The following is a 14984-nucleotide window of genomic DNA, read 5'->3' as shown; positions in this document are numbered from 1 at the left end:
TTTGGTCATACAAGACCCTATCATAGTTGACATTGATCGTATCTAAAGATTTCATTGATCATCATGATCTTCATCCATGTCATTGTCATCATCATCATCATCGAACTTCTCACTTTGATCGTCGTCGTCACCACCGCCATCTTCATCACCATCATCATCCTCTTGATCACTATCATCATCATGACCATCATCGTCATCTTCATCATCATGATCATGATCATGATCAGCATCATCATCATCATTATCGCCATTATCGTTAGCATGACCAAAATCATCACCATCTTCTTCTTCTTCATCACTGGGTAATTGTCGTTCCTGATAATCATTTACTTCCTCTCATGCTTCTTCAATATCTTCTTCTTCGATCACATTATACTTTACTGGCCTTCCTCTTGGGTCATGTCTAACAACAAATGACCAACCTGGTTTGTCTGGAACACCAAAGTAAAACACTTGCTTGCATTGACTTGGAAGAACATAGGGCCCATCTCCGATTGGCTCAAATGACCTTGTATTAATCATAGTAAATCCACTGTCGTGTTCAATAACAGTCCTATCGGGATCATTTTGATTCAGTCGTAACCTAAACCATTTGACGACAAATAGAACTATTTTGAATTAATCAAACTCGCACTCAAGTATATCATCCAAAATGCCATAGTATCGATTTTCATATTGTTGAGGATGTATGTCAGTTCTAGATGAAATATTGGTGACCGTGAAGACATCACTTATCCCGGAATCACACGTTTTCTTAGTTTCATCTAACTTTTTTGTGTGGAATTTATAGCCATGGTAGTACATAGCTTTGTGGTGTTTGACCTAAAATTATTCAAACATGTCAAGAATCTTCTCATTGATCTGTGAGTTGATATTAAACTTATGTCTCATGATTAGTAATCTTATGCATACCTTTGTAACTCTTAAGCCATATATTAGATCAAGTACCATTGGCGTAACATTAGGATCTCCATTATGATGAGCTTCTTTAACCAATGATGCAATACCATCCCATGTTAATGAGCGACCATTTTCTTGAGACTGTTCAATCCACACTGTCATCCAATCAAGATTGTTTGCAATGTACAAGTGTAGTGCATCCCACTCACGACCAACTATAAAGAAGACAATTACACCAGTTAGAAACAACTTAGATATATTGATGATGGATAAGAATTGTTAAATTACAAAAAAAAACTTATAATTACCTGTCACCCTCCTCAATCTACCTTTCCTCGTTAGGTACTCCCCTTTGAATTTGTCATTACAGTTGGGATCCCAAATGTGATCTACATGGATACTTGCTGCAAAATTTGGAAGATATTCATTGATATACACCATGGTCTGGTATATCATATATCCCTCTATCATAGAACCCTCAAGACGTGCTCTTTGTTGAACCAAGCCCTTCATAAATTTCAAGTGCCTCTCAACCATCCACATTGATCTAGCTTGTACATGTCCACACAATTCAATCTCCTCAACTTGATGTATGAGGTAGTGTTCTTGAGCATTGAAAAATGTTGGAGGTAAACACTTTTGCATTTCACACATAAGCTGTGGAATTTTTCTCTTCCAATATTTTATATCTTTTTTATCAATTTCTTTAGATGATAACCACCTAAAAGAGATTCAACACGCAAAAACACATAGAGGAGATTTCAAATAAAATTATACAATAGATTTCAAATAAAAAGCTACAAATCTAAGAAAAAACACTCTTCTAACTTCATTTATTTTTCAAGATCATATATAACTTGTTTAATACTGTTGTCAAACTGTTGTGGAAGGGATAGAGGTAGGACGAACTACAATCATTAAAAAATGATCATTTCAATATATTATTAAATAATGCAACTGGTACTACATTCAATCTTACAAATATACTGTAAATAGAAAACATGACTTACCTTGAGGAAGGTATGCTAATCATGTGTCTTCAACTCTGGCCCAAAATTAACTTTCTTTGATAGAAGAGTGCTTATATTTGTAGCAAATCCTGTTGAAAATTTTGTTTTTTTTATGACTTTTTTTAATGCATCACTTTGTTGCTCCGTTAATAACCAAGGAAGGGCACTTGTATTTATGTGGTCTCCATTCCTATTTGATTCAATGAAAACTTTTAGTGCATGATTAGATTCATGAATGTCAGTACAAATTTTAGCAATTTGTTCTCTATCACGCCTTCCATCCAACATTTTCCATAGTGTCTCTATTACATTCTTTCCAATATGCATAGCATCAAACAAATGCGCGATTGGGAGATCCTTGTAGTATGGTAACCTACTAAATTGAGTAGGATAACTTTTCATTCCTCTAAGAAGTTGGTCATTGATGCCTTGACGACCTTCACAAGCATCAGTTACAGCATTAGTAAATATAAGACAATATCGAAATACAAATTGTAAACTTCGGACGACCAATTGGACATTACCTTCGACAATTTAGTCGATCATATTCTAACTTCCATAAATGAGGTGTCATTCTTCGTGGCCTTGATGATGTCTCTTCTTTCCCATTGAAAAGATGTTTTTCGACAATTCGATACTTATGATTATGGTGGAGAAAGTGTCTAAAGTCATCAAACACCTGCTTTCCTAAACTTCTCGAATGACAACATTTTATCTTCGAACTACAAACTGGACATGTAAATTTTTCTTTTGTCTGAAGACCTAAAAGATCATGTATAATTGGATCATGTACAATGATCACGCACAACTTAAGCATTCGATAGTAATGTGTAACCACTATAACATACCAAAAATATGTAATCTTCACAATATAACATACCGCAAAAATGATTTAGCCTAGGGGCATCATGTATTGTCCATACAAGCATTGCATGGAATTGAAATTGTCGATGTCCTATCAGTCTAGAGATGTCATACATAGTCATGTCATTCCATAACTTCAACAACTCGTCAATTAGGGGCTCAATATACACGTTCGTATCTTTAACTTGGTATTTACCTAGCAATTGAATGAACATAAACATTACATAATTATTATAACCATTTTCATACACTATTTATAAATTAATTTAGATAACTATAAAATAAAAAAAAATACCTAGCACAATCATTGACAACATTATGTGCTCTCTCTTTATGGACATCCAAGGAGGAATGTAATTGTTAATAACAAAAATAGGCCATACTGAGTAAACAGATCTCATATCTCCATATGGATTGACACCGTCCGCCGCCAATGAAAGTTTCAGATTACGAGGTTCTTCTTTAAAGTGTGACCATGTTTCTTCTATCTCTTTAAATGCAAAACCATCGGCAGGCATTCGCATAATGTCATCCTGACTTCTATTGCATGCATGATAATCCATAAATTGTGCCAAGCTAGTGCACCTAAATAACCGTTCAAAATGTGGAATAATGGGAATGTACCGAAGAACCTTGTGAGGCACTTTTTTGTTATTTGATCTGACCGATATCTACTAAAATGACAATCAGGGCATTCTGTTGCAAATTCATGTTGTTTATGATATAGAATGTGATCATTGGGACATGCATGTATTGTCTGATACTTCATTCCATCTGATCCATAATGTTAGATAATTCTCGGTACGAACAAGGCAAAATGTTTGATGGTTGTAACAAAAACTCACTAATCAACCTACAACAACAAATATGCATTGTTAATATAATGAATAGTAATTGTATGCTAACATTGAAGATGACAAAAATGACATACCTTAGCATACGTGACATTGCTACATTGGATATACTATTCATAACTTTTAAGTTCACCAACAACACTATAGCCGACAATAGAGTTGTTTGGGAGCCTTCGTATAAGGGCTCGTGTGCCTTCTCAAGTAAAGGAATATCAAGGCCATCATCATTATTATCAGATTCGCTAGTACCATCATTGTGAGCCTCTTCATCACTTGCCTCAATACCATCTTCTTCAATCATGTCCTCTGGCACATTATCATCTTCTTCCATGGGAGTGTTATCCTCAACTTGGATATTCACACCTCCATGTTCCTCCAGTAGGAAATCCACATTTAGCAATGGATGAAAATCATGGCCCCCTTTAACATGACCATATTGCCTACAATGACTCTGGAATGTTGTGATTAGAATTCTTCAATTCTTTAAGCCCTTACACATTTTGTAAGGACAATAACATTTATCAGGTTTTCTTCGGAACTGAGCCCACAATGCAACTATTGTCTCATTATTTTGTTCTGGGTTCATCTTGTTAGGCATGGTCTTTCTTCCCAGGAAAATATACCTACAAATAAATTGGACATGTTGTGATTAATTTTTATATCTACACATATGGTTTTTGTTAATTAATGTTTTCAAATATAACTAAAATGATTACAAACATATCAAAAAGGACTTTCACAAGGTCTTATTACATCAACTGTTCTAACATGGTCATGTTGGTTATCTTGAGACCTTAATGTCTTCTCATGCCTTCAACCTTGACCTTGATGTTCCTACATTATTCTCCCAAGGATCAAGGAAAGTTGGATCATCATGGAATTGAGTAGGCAGACCTTCTAGGAAGTTGCAATACTTCAACCTTGTAAGTGTCATGTCAATGCAATGGGTACTAAACAAACAATTTAAGTTGATGAGAAATAGTTGTTATGAATTCAAATTGTAAGCGTCACCTCAATGCATTGGGTATTAAACAAACAATTCAAGCTGATGAGTATGGGTTTTTATGAACCACAACTCATGAAATATGCATTAAGTCCATACCTGTTGTTTACAATGAGTATGGATTTTTTTTCTAAGAACATACCTATTGTTCATAATCAGTAAGTTTGTATATCCTCTAAGAAATTTATTATGTCAAATCAACGTACCCAACATCTAGTAGATAAATGTGCAATACAATTTGTGTGCTATTCACATTAAATTGTACAAAAATGATCCCTCCATTGAGGACAAAGTATCTTTTAATGAGTACATCAGATATGTTGGTCTGATTTTTTGCAAATCAAATTTTCTTAGGATCATAAAAAAATCAAATAAGAAGTTTCTGATAAGTCATAGGGCTTTAGGTTTTGGCATAGTATATTTTGATACCTTTGAAAAATCTATGAAAAGCCTTAGGTTTTTCCTTTTAAGTTTTTCCTGGCGCGAAAATTTAAAAAAAAAAAAAGAAAAAGCAAATAATAAGGAGCGAATATTCTTTTCTCGCCTGCTTGATCGTCGTTGTTAAGTCTTTTGAAAAAGGGGTTTTAATCTTACCGTCTAATCTGATTTGAATCTACGGTTGTTGCATGTTCGCTATGGCAAGATGCTTGTATGTTACACATAGCAAGGTAGCGACCATCGAAGAATTATGTGTAATACTGAAAAGTGGAGTCCGGTGCCGCAAAATGTGTTGGCGAGAAGATCTATTGACCATGTACTATGTCCCAGACCAGTCAGTTTCAAGAAGAAAGGCATGTGGAAATATTTGCCAGTGGTGTCACCGGAGTTTAATTTTATCCGACAATTCACCAAGTCGCTAACTGAAAACACTTGCAACTTGTCGATGGCGATATAGTGAATGCTCAAATTTTCCAAAGATGACGTCTTTCTGAGATCAAAAGTAATTTTGAGGATCCCAAGGAAGAGATGGTGCATGTTTCACTTTTGTCCCTCTGCAAGTTATTGTCTTTTGTAGTTTCTTTTTTCAGGCATTGTTTTTAAAGTGCTTACCGGAACTCACCATATCGCTAGCCGAATTTGTGGTTTTTATGCCGGTAGCGATGTAGCGATTGCTCAAAAAATGGTAATGTAACTGAAAAATCCTCAACGGTGGGCCCCGAATGAGTGATGTGATAAGGCTGAGCTATGCAGATCAAATTACATGGTGGCATCCTATTGAAATATCTTTGAGCCGGAAAACTTTGTTTCGTCGGAGCTCACCATGTCGCTAGTTGGATTGTTGTTTTTTTTGCTGGTAGCGACATAGCGACCCACCTGAAAGTCATAAACATGGCAAGGCCCAAGACATGTGATGTCATCAAGAGATTTATATATGTGTGTGTGTGTGTGTGTGTGTGTGTGTGTGTGTGTGTGTGTGCCAGCGTGTTGAGCCAGCTCAGCAACAACGGTATCATGGACCCACTTCCCGTGTATAAAGTACAAAGATTTCTGATCATGAGATTGAGCCAGGATAAAAGGCCATCATTAGCTCGCTATGAAGAAGTGCTTGGAAGTTATGTATAGCGAGTTGGCGAGTGGTGGCCCACCATTGTTGCAGTAAATTGCTAACCGCAAGATCAAATCTAGATCGACGACGCTCGTTAACTCACTATGAGGAGATGTGCAATAAATAAGTATAGTGAGTCAATGAGCAAGGGACCCACCATTGTGTTCTTAAAGGTTGTTTCAATTATCTACCACATGATTAAAGTAAGATTAGTGGTTATCGCTAGCTTGCTATGGAAAGGTTCTCAAGAGTTATGTATAACGAGTTAGCGAGTTGATGACACGTGTCTGTGGTCATTTGTGAGCCCAGTTTGAAGTGTCAGCCTTGAAGGAAAGGTACAAATGGAGATGTTTCATTGGTTTGACTGCTAATGTGTTAAGAAGAAAGCTGATTCAGCCTAGTTGTCATTCCCAAGTCGTAGGATTTTTCATGGATCAACGGTGCAAGTTTAAAAAAGGAAATGCGATGCCACTCTATTTTCTGTCCTGTGCATTTATGATAAATGAAAGCTTCGTGTGTGGAAAAAATAGAGTATAATATAGGAGATTTTCATTAATTCCAGTCCCATGTGAACAAAGATTCTAGATTTTTTGAGCGCAAGAACCTATTGATTTCGTCGTGTAAAGCTTGGTAAGAATGTGAAAACTATTCCTTAGTTGTTCAAGATCAATTACAGAGGTTCAGAGAAGAACAAGTTTAGCAAGTCAAGTAAGTACTCATACTATAACCTCTGTGGCATTCTAGTTCTCTCAATACTGTCAAAATGCCTCCTAAGAAGCCATTTTCTGGGCAAATTAACTATATGGATAGGAATGTCCATGATGATTTATTAGAATTACTCCTAGAGTCTACTGTAGAGCCTGCACAAGTTAAAAAATTGGTTTCTTTAAACCCTAGGCTTAAAATTATGGATGGCCTATATGACAAGGGGAGTTGGGTAAGGGATGCAACAACTACTCAAACTGGTCTTATCTTGTTTAAAAAGTGGTTTTTAGAAAGGAAGTTGTTTGCCCCGCATGCTAATGTCTAGAATTTTGATTTGGGAAAGTTAGTAGTCCCAAGTGTTTTCATGGATTATGATTTGCTTGAAGCCATTGCTAAGAATTATGACCAAGCCATTAGGGTTGTAAGAAGAAAGGATGGTGTGCCTCTGGTCTCGATTACTCTTGAAGAAATTAGAGAGGTTTTTCACCTGGAACCATTATCAAATTACCATGTGCAAATCAATCTGCTAGAATTAGAGAATGAATATAAAGCAAAGAAGGATGTAATCAGGGGAGGTGCACTGAGGGCACATATTGGTACAATAGGAACGTTGCCAGTAATTACTATAGCCTCTAGAGAGCCTTTTAAGAAGAGTCTTTTTACTTCCTGGGCTGTAGAGATATACAGGAACTTATGCCAAGTTTTTGGTGAAGATGAGCAAGAACTTATGCCCATTGGTTTCATGTACATGATGGTTCAGATTGCTTCCTTCGGTGTAGATGTTATTTTTTATTTTGCTTCCTTTTTGGCTGAAGAAATTCACATTGGTTTAGTTGGGATTGCGAAGGGCAAGGTGGAAAAAACTTTTGGTCACTACTCTTTATTAATGCATATGTTTTTGTTCAAAGGAGTGACATATTTTGGTAATGAGATGGAACTAAACAGAGAGGAGAATGGGGAATACTGCCAGTCTAGTTTTGGAGTGCAGATATGACCTGGGATGCAAGTAATGCTAGTTTTGTCATATTTGATAGATATTTTGCTTCTAAGCTGAGGTGCCTTATATTGAGTGACAATCTCAGAATCTCTAAAGCACTAATGAGTCTCATTAGGCCTATGGATAACCCCCATGACTTGAAAGTTTCACATAATTGGGGAGATATCATCCCTTACTCTGTTTCTACTGTTTTCAGAATATATGGTTTTAAAGGGAGTCCTCATGTTTTACCTTACCAAGTACCTTTGAAGGTAGGAGTGGCTGAAGTTTTGTGGCAGTTAGGAGGAGTTGAAGAAATATTTTTGTTGAAAAGGCAATTAGGGTCAATTTTCCCTACCTGCATAGTGGCCCATCAGTTTGTGATTACAAATGGGGGATGGCTCTTTTTGCATAAAATTTTGGAGTAGTATATGATGGTTGTCTCTCATCCTTGTTTTTGTGATTCTGAGGGATTTTTCAATCAGATGTTGAGGCATAGAATCAAGTTGGGACCAGTCAAGCACAATTCTTATTATCCAGAGGACATTATAAGGAATGAATTCTCATTGCAGGAGCAGGAAACTAAAAAGGAAAAGTGGAGAGTTTATTCCCGGGTCTTAGAATTCATTCATTTTTTTGATAATAAATATGATCCTTTAGATAATGTTGTTACAGAGGCTGAAAAAATAAGTAAACTCATGAATAGCTGCCCTGAAATAATGGAAGTCATAAATGAAAAGAAGCAATTTTTTATTGATTCCTATCCTGATAAGGCCAGAGAGGTCATAAGGAGATTGGCTTTCACCCCAAATGTGGGAGCTGGTAAAATAATTGTACAAAAGAGGCTTAGGTATACTATAATTCAGAATAAAAGGGTTCCTATAGATAAGGGCAAACAAATAAAAGGATCCACTAGTATAGCCCAAGAGGAGAGACCTGATGAGCCTAGTCCTAAGAGGCAGAAGGTAATAACAGAAGAAAGGCCTCAAGTTGAGGAATATTCGCCCACTCAGTCCCCTCTGAGGATCGGAGAAGAACATCTCACTGGTGAACAGATCGAACAGATGGGATCACAGGGAGGTATTTTTATTACTCAAGCAGAATTAGATGAGGGTAACCCTCCAGAACCTTCCCTCCCAAGTTTGGATCTAACTGTAGCAGATTATAGTGGTAGGGAATTGGACCCTGTGTTAGAGCAGGCAAGTCATAAATTTTTGACTGATGACAGTTTTGCTAAATCTAGGGCTTTTCAGCAGTTTGCATGGAGGGCAAACATGAACATTTTTGAGGAGAAATGTAAAAAGATGAAAATAGAGCATCCAGAAATCGATGAAACTTCCATTCAGAACCAAACTAAAGAAGAAATGATAAAAGAATTACAGAATATAAGCCTTGAGGAAGGGAGGAAAATGGTCAAGGCATCTAACATTTTATTGTTGCCAAATTGGGATGTTGCTTATGGTTTAGTTTTTAGTTCTGTTTCAAATAAATTGACTTTGCAAGACTAGAATAAAGAGAACTTTCAAGCCACTGCATTCGTTGAAGATCAAGCTGCATTGGTCAGTTGGTCACTAAGAAGAGGATCCAGAGCCACATCATCGCAGTCAGATGACTTTGGCTTGATGGGAAGCTTAATTGTGAGAAGAGTTGTCGATACCTCACATGTGCAAGCAACATCTTGGAATGTGGAATCTTCCAAGTTTCTTTTGGATACTGCAAAGAAGGAGGAACATACCATGTCTGAGTTACGGGGTAAATATGAAACACTTCTTGAGGCCTATAATAGGAAGGTAAAAAGGAGAATTGAACTTGAAAACAAGGTAATGGGGAAGTCCACGAGGCCAAGAATAACATACCCGCATCCTCCAGTGGAACCTTTTAAATCCACCCCCCTTGTAGAACTACCAGACACACCTCAAAGGCCAGAATATTATACAGCTGAGGATTTTGAAGAAGAAAAAAATAAGCTATGGGCTTTAGATGTAGAGTTAAATACGCAATATGAGGATAAGCTTAGAAAGGCCCTAATGTATTTGGTAGATAAGATTGAATGGCGCTTGTTTTTTGATCAGTTGGCAAGAGTAATAAGTATATGGGAGCAATTGAAAACCCATGATGAAATCCTCAAGCCTATTGTTAACAAGTGGGGAAAAAGGTAAAAAGAAATCACCCTTTTATGTTATTCAGTTATAAGGTCTTCAAATGACCATATTGAAAAATTATATGATATTGCTAATGACTTGATAGATTTTGATAATAGGAGAGTTGCTTTGCAACTGAAAATTGTTTCTTATTTGAATAAATACAAGAATCAAAAATTTGATCTGTTTCCTTGTGCTTTGAATAGAAAGAACCAATTGAAAAATAAGGATGAATGGAGTAAAGAACTGGATGACCTTTTCTGCATAAGGATAAATAAAGTTGTTAATGAAAAGAGGCATGCCTGATGGGCCACCACGACAGAGGAATTAGTTAAAGTCCAGTTATTTTTTGATTCTTTGAGGCAAGAATTTGTTGGTTTTGAAAAGGAGGTTGATTATATATTAAAGAAACAAGATGATATCCTGCGGTTCAGCTAGCCGAATGACATACAGTTTAACACATGGATGGCAGATATTCCTTTGGACCAGAAATTGGAGGAAGGCAGTTCAGATAATGATAGGGAACAGGAAGATGAGGTGCAGGTCATTCACACATCAGCACCAGAATTGAAGGAAGAAGAAAGTGAAAAGGAAATAGTGCCTGCTCAAGGTGAAAGCAGTGAAAACCCATAGGAACAAACTAATCCGAAGGCATCACAAGATCACCCCTCATTGGCTAGCCTGGTAGCCATGTATTCTGAGGATCCAGAACAATGAGAGACAAATTAGAAGTTGATAAGTACAACAGTAACAGGAATGGGCCTACCTAAAAGAATATTTGATACACCTGGCATTCTGTTGTGACATTTTAGTCTTTTGTGTAATGTTTTGTTCCTTGGACACCTCTCAATCACATTTGCCCTTTGCTTGTTGCAACTCATATCTATATAAATGAGTTTTCAAGGCATTGTGATGGTCTGAGACTTGTGTAATTTTTTGTTTTCTTTCAAGAAGAGTACATATACAGTCGATCCAATAGTATGTAGGGGTTTTGAGTTTGCTTCCTTTGTACTTTCTGATAAGCAAATTGAAATGACAGAAATGGCAATCCATTTTGGGCATTCAATTGGTTTTCTATTGGTTATTGTATTTGTCATATGAAAAAGGATAATACAACAGGGTATTTACACTATATCTGTGTGCTAAAAGGAAGTATTATGTGTATGATCAAGAGTTGTATGCTATTGTTAAAGCCTTGAAGAAGTGGAGACATTATTTGATTCTTAAGGAGTTTATGCGGTATATTGATCATAAAGCTTTATAGTATTTGGAAAGTCAATATAAGTTGAATCAAAGACATCTGAAGTGGGTTGAATACTTGCAAATTTTTACATTTGTGATCAAGAATAGGAGTGGAGTTACTAATCAATTTGCTAATGCATTGAGCATAAGATGGTCTTTGATGATCGAGATGAAGGTTGAAGTTATTGGTTTTGATGAAATGAAAGAACTTTTTGATACTACCCCTATTTTTCTACGATGTGGAGAGAGTGCGAAGCACCAAATCTATCATAACAAATAAGTAAGTATGATGAGTATTTCATTCAAGAAAGTATATTGTTCAAAGATAATTAGTTGTGTATACCAAGAAGTCCTATGAGAGTTAATTTGATTAACAAAAAACATTGTGGTGGTTTGGATGGACATTTTGGAATTGATAAGACATTGAGTTTTCTTTTGCTTAAGGATAAGTTATATCAACAAAATATGTATAATGATGTTTAGAATTTTGTAAGGATTTGTGGAATTTGTCAAATTGCAAAAGGAGTAAGTTAGAATACTAGTTTTTATATACCTATTTTTCTTCTTGAGAAAGCTTGGAGTGACATTAGTATGAATTTTGTTCTTATATTACCTAAGATAGCAAGAGGGTATGATTCCATATTTGTTTTTTTAGATAGATTTTCTAAGATGGAAAATTTCATACCATGTAAGAAGACATGAGATTTTGTGCATATTGCTAAGATTTTCTTCAAAGATGTTGTTAGATTGCATGGATTCCCAAAAAGTGTTATTTCTAACAGAGACTGTAAGTTTGTTGGTTACTTTTGGAGGACTTTGTGGAAGAAGATGGGTACTAAGTTGAGATTTAGTTCTACATTCCATCTACAGATAGATGGAAAGACAAAGGTTGTAAATAGAAGCTTGGGCAATTTTTTGAGCTATTTATTTGGAGATAAGCCAAGCGATTGGAATATTGTATTGGCACAAGATGAGTTTGCAAATAATAATTTTGTGAATAGGAGTACAGAAAAAACATGTTTTGAGATTGTTATTAGAATGTAACCTAGAGGTATATTAGATTTGAGGGATGTTGCTAGTGAAGAGAAGAGAAAAGGGGAAGAATTTTCTGATTTTATGAAGTCTTTTCATGAAGAAGTGAAGTTGAACTTGGAAAAAAGTAATCAAAAGTATACAGTGAATGTTGATAAGTCTAAGAGACATCATGTTTTTGAAGTTGGTGATGAGGCGATGATTCATTTTGTTAAGGTTGTAGCTTCTGTCAGATTGATTTGATGGTAAAACATCTTTAAAATAAATATCCTATATATTTTATATGTAATGTAATATATTTTTTATATAATATACATTATATATTATTATATAATAATATAATAACATGTTACATATATGCTTAAAGATGAGTTATACATATAGTTATTTATATTATTAATATAATGATGATTAACTATAGAGACATGTCTCCTCCTCTAATATTTATATGAGATCCAAATCTGCATTTTGAAATCATTAATAACATTGGCAATGTTATTACATTTATAGAAAATGATCCATGTTACTCAACATGGTATCAAAGCCTAACTATAAATGCAAGAAAATAAAAGAATACCTTGAATATTCTAAGCATCCTTTCTAGACTTTCCATCCAACTCACAAGTGTGTGAACTCAAGGATGCTTAGGAGTGCTTCACTACAAACTACCTTAAAGGATGTTCAGTGCAATATTCTATATGAAGAACAAACCCATTTTTTTCAATACAAAGCTCTAGTAAATGGATGGACAATGAACCACTTTCTTGTTCATCTAAGAAGAGGGTTCCTTTAATATATTTTTTAATGAATGATATTGGATCTCTACAATTGAGGTCCGCAAAGGTCTATCTCCAACATTTACAAAGAGTATTGTGGCAGCGTTGGTGTGTTGCAACTTGACATTATGCATCATAATGTGGGTTAGAAACAAATGAATACTCATACCAAATGAATCCTAGTGGAAGATTGACACCAAATGGATTGCAGTGAAAGACTCTCACCTAATGATCGTGATGGGGTGTGAAATGAATAAGGGATTAACATACATGCATACATACATACATACATACATACATACATACATACATACATACATACATACATACATACATACATACATACATACATACATACATACATACATACATACATACATACATACATACATACATACATACATACATACATACATACATACATACATACATATATATATATATATATATATATATATATAATGGTTCTCTGCTAATCACACACACTGGTAGTAGATGTAGATTAACAATATGTAGAGTGGAAAGCAATAAGAATCTCTTTAAAAACTCTACAAATTTTCTCTACTCTATATAAACCAAGATGATGCCTCTACATAAAGATTGTCATGCTCTCTGATTGAATACGATGCAGAAAATCTTTATTTCATGCATTCCTATCACTTATTTAGATGATGTATTAGTTCCTCCTATATTATGAGAGACACATAAGGATGAATCACTTTACTCTCTAGCTAGTTATAAAATAAGTGACATGTCATCATTAATCTTTTTAGTAAAGACAAGGGGAGGCCTTCTAACTATAATAATTGATATTGATGGTGAAAATCAAGGCACATTAAGGCACTTGGATTGGACCCATTTAAGGGTTTGGTGTTATATTCACATCATGTACATCATTCAAGTTTGCATGTTTGACTGGTCCTTATCACCTATAATATAAGCATTCGGGCATATAAATTAAAAAAAGGTAGACCATTCTAAAAGTGACCTAAGTGTATATATGTTAGTAGAAAAGTACACTAGGTGTTTAACCAGGTGGTGTGGCCATACATGAGAAGGAAATAAGTTAGACACATTAAAGATAGGTAGGTATAAATGCATAATTTATTGCTAATGATCATTCCCATTCCTTATTTCTATTTAAATTTTTGCTAATGTCATGTGTGGGAGTATATATATTAACATATGTATCTTGTGTTTAATATATTCTATTTATTAATGAAAATGGAATATATGCATATATATTCAAAGTATATATTCTTTTTTATGTTTTTGGAAAGATCTTTATTATGCTAGAAATAGATAATACTAAGAGGGGGGGTGGTGAATCAATATTCTACAAACTTTTGCGCACAACGAGATATTGTTAATTACTTTCTAACTTGCATACGGAAGTAAACCATAATTGTTGAATAGTAAATATAAACATGCACATAAAGAACTCATAACACTATTATTTGTTAACTAGGGAAACCCTGGCCAAGGGAAAACCCTGGCGGGGATGGTACCCACTAGATGATTCACTAAACAATAGGATCCTATTAAGGGTATTGACCCTATTAGAAGTCTATGAAGTACATATATTATTTCAAGTCCTTGATAGAGGACTAGGCCTTGTTAGAAGCCTCAACCCTATTAGGAGTTGCTACAACCTTGTTAGGAGTTGGTATAACTATTACACGCAAGAATATCTCACTGCCCTAACATGCAATTATACAATTCAATTCCTTCACAAAATAGGTATACATACAATACTTTCTTGGCTACTATAACTCAGAATTGCTCCGATCTTACATCAGATTTCACATCACATAAAACTTGCAGATATTTCTCATAATAGTTTGCATGTCACATCTAATCACACAAGTTCCTCCTTCTCTGCGCAAGATAAGATCTTTGCTTATACCTTTCACATTAACAAAACTCTACACTGGC

The sequence above is a fragment of the Cupressus sempervirens genome, chromosome 9 (assembly GCF_028749045.1).
Source record: "Cupressus sempervirens isolate cs-2001-9-10 chromosome 9, ASM2874904v1, whole genome shotgun sequence".
In the NCBI taxonomy this organism is placed as follows: Eukaryota; Viridiplantae; Streptophyta; class Pinopsida; order Cupressales; family Cupressaceae; genus Cupressus; species Cupressus sempervirens.
This window is presented reverse-complemented; position numbering follows the sequence as displayed.